Source organism: Pogona vitticeps, chromosome 15 (assembly GCF_051106095.1).
Source record: "Pogona vitticeps strain Pit_001003342236 chromosome 15, PviZW2.1, whole genome shotgun sequence".
Taxonomy (NCBI): Eukaryota; Metazoa; Chordata; class Lepidosauria; order Squamata; family Agamidae; genus Pogona; species Pogona vitticeps.
This window is the reverse complement of record NC_135797.1, coordinates 11,419,771-11,423,216: the sequence shown is the minus strand read 5'-3', so window position 1 is coordinate 11,423,216 and position 3,446 is coordinate 11,419,771.

Below are 3,446 nucleotides of genomic sequence, written 5' to 3'. Positions count from 1 at the left end.
TCGCTGGAATGAATTAACATCGTCAAGCGAGGCACCACTGTATTTTAAAAGAAAAAGGGGGTCGGGGAAAGCATCTGCCCGCCTTCCAAACCAGAAAAAAAAAATCCCAGATCTAGTCTTCTTTGGTGTCACTGGGAATAAATATAAATGAACAAGCAAGCAAGTAAAGGTATATCAACTTTTGGCACATGGCCGCTGTCCAGAGGCTGAGCTTCCCATTCTGAAATCTTTTTTGGGCTATAGTCTAAAGCAAATTTTTGTTGTTGTTTAGTCGTGTTCGACTCTTGGTGACCCTATAGACCAGAGCACGCTGGGCCCTCCTGTCTTCCACGGCCTCCCGGAGTTGGGTCAAAATCATGTTGGTCGCTTCGATGACCCTGTCCAGCCATCTCGTCCTCTGTCGTCCCCTTTTCCTCTGGCCACCGAAATTCGGGGGGGCAGTTCCTACCCATTCTTCTGCCAGCTGTTGAAGGGGCAAAGCTTGAACTAAAACTCCAGCCGTGGGTTAAATGGGAGCAGGAGAGCAGCCTTCCACCCCTGCCCAAAGCTGACCTTCAGCCCCGTGGAAGAGATTACACCTAAGCCATACCGGCCTGACTCTGACGTCTGCCTGATATCGCCTAAGATACCGGCCCTTTATGACCGGAAAACATTCCCATCATTGTGGGGAAGAAAAAAACATTCAAACATTTGACAAGCCCCAACTGTATCACATGCACGCCCATCCATGCTCACAAGCATGCGTGCACGACAACCAAGTAACACAATTTTCCAATGAGCTTCATGGCCTTGAGAATCTGTATTTTGCAGTTCTCCAAATACTGTCAGTTCAGGGAAATGCCTGATTTACGTGAAAAATAAATTGCTTGGGCAGACCCGTATAAAAGGCTTGGTTATCTCTCTTGAAAAGAAGCCTGCTTGTTAATCGTAATTCCGTCTGCTTTTTCCCTTTTTGTTTTGGCAAGAGTTAATTGTCTCAATTAGAACGCCTTGCCTTACTGTTTGTGCATCACCCCCTAATGATCTGTCAGGTTGAAATGTGTGTTGTAACAACTAAATACGTGTCCGGAAACTGTGCGCGATTACCTTCTGGCATGCGAAAGGCACTCTGTATAGGATTCCTTACATCTTTCCCTTAGCACGATTTCCTCACACACAGCCTTTAGACCACGCTTCCCCACACAAAGCACCCTTTTACTTACAACGTCCTCATCAAGACCTTCATTAAACATACAAATTAGCAGACACGCACTTTAGGCAAAGGGCCGTCCCCTCCCCACCTCCTTTTAATTGTCGTTTCTGCTAATTACGCATTACTCCATTTTGCGGGGGGGGGGGTGATGTCGGGATCTTGCGGCCAACTTTTGTTCTAGAAAGCTTGGCAACTGGCTGGGAAGAAAAAATCCGAGCCTCGGCTTCTGCATTTAAAACCTTGTCGTATTGACCTCAAGGCTCTGTACAATCATAACCGCCCGTCCCTCCTCACCCCAAATGACATTTCTGGCTGAAAAACACCTTAACAAGATTGCGGCGAGATCTATAAGGAAGAGGCCAACAAACTGGAGCCCTAGGAGGAAAGACGGAAAGAACTGGGCAGGTTTAGCCTTAAGAAAAGAAGATGGAGGGGACATAGGAGAGCCTTCTTCAAATCCTTAAAAGGTAGTTTTAGAGGGGCAGGATTTGTCCTCAATCATCCCAAAGCACAGGACACACCATCATGGGCTCAAGCGACAGGAAGCCAGATTTAGGCTGACGATCAGGAAAAACTTTCTAACTGTTAGAGCAGTACGACAATGGAGCTCATCTCGGGAGGTGGTGAGCGCTACAGCGCTGTGGCGGCATTCAAGGGAAAACTGAACCACTCTCTGCCCGATCTGCTTTGATTCAGATTCCTGCCTTGAGCAGAGGGTTGGATTCGATGGCCTTTCGTAGACCCTTTCCAATTCCATCATTCAATGTTGTTCCTCCTGCTCTTATTTAGGTGCTGTCGTAGTCATTTCGAACCCGCAGCAGCCTTATGTATTAGTGACCCTCCTGAAGGACCTTTCACGAAATGCCCCAATTTGTCCAATTAGGGGTGTGTGTGAACTGAGCTTTCGACCTTCTACCTGCCAAGGGGGACCCTCTCCCACTGAGGCCCACTCTCTGTTCACAACGACCCCCCTGTATCCCGAGATAATGATGGTCCTGGGGAACGGGCGATGATCCAGATGTTTCTGGATCCCGATGCTGCTCCCCAGGACTGATGGCGATCCATCCAACATCTGGAAGACGCTGTGGTGTCCACCTCTGCCCCAGAATCCCGGATTCTTCATGTCAGGACGTTAACAGCCCAGGCGTCCTCCGCACAAATGGGACCCACAAAGCCGACGAAGAAACCCTTGACGGTAAGAGGATTCTTTTCGACGAGCCCATAAATGCCTTCTTTCGTTCAGTCCCTTTTCTGCCCTGCTCTTCCCGGAACCGAACCCAACAGGAATTAAGACGCCCCACTTGCTGGCCTCCACAGCCGAAAGAGAGCGAACTCGGTCCCTCTCGTTCTTTTTTTTCTTCCGTCTCTTGGTCTGGCTTGCCTTTGGGGGAATCTCCTGGCGGCTGATGCCTGAATATCCGCCCACCCTGAATTCCTTTCCCTTGGTATCATCTTTCCCCTTTTAGCCTTTGCTGCTTTGCATGAATTTTATTTCTGACATTATAAAGCCTGCTTGGTTATTGTTTTCCCCCAAAGCCCCTCCCCACCAAAGGTTTGGGGGTTCCTCTGTAATCTCTTTCAATTTTTTTTTTTGGGGGGGGAGGAAGCATTTTTATGAAAATTGCTGCCAACTGGGTTTTACGCCGCCTAAGTAGATCCCAAGAACCGGGACGCTGCTGTACGACAGGCCAAGGACCATGATTTTATGACATCTCTTTTAGCGGAAAGTACCTAGAGATAAAAAGTTGGGTTGTCGTTGTGTTTTTCTTCCCAGATTCCAAGTACTCACATTTTTATTACCTGTTCTGCACTTTTAACTGTATGGAGCAGCCCAGTTTTACAGACTGTGTACTACGTCCCTAACACAGCGGGAGAGAATTCCCGTTTCAGAGTTAAAAGAGTTTAAAAAAACAGGTTCCTGCTTTAACAACAGCCCGGAGGACCGGTGACCCCAACACCCCCTGACTCCTGAAATGCCTCTGCGCGTCATCCCGTCTCTACGCAGAGATACACTGAGTCTCAACATGGAGGCTCTATTAAGCAAGACTTTACATAGCCAGGCCCCTTCTAAACCCCGTTATTCTATGATTCATGCCGAAAGCATGCTGGTTTTTTTTGGTAAGCGGTCCAAGAACATCTGGAGCGTCGCCGTTGCCCAGTCTTGAGACGCTCAAGACTTTCCAGAGAGTAAACTGTGAAATGAAAAGTTCGCTGTAAACAAAGTAAAGGACAGCCAAGCAATAAACAGGAAGAC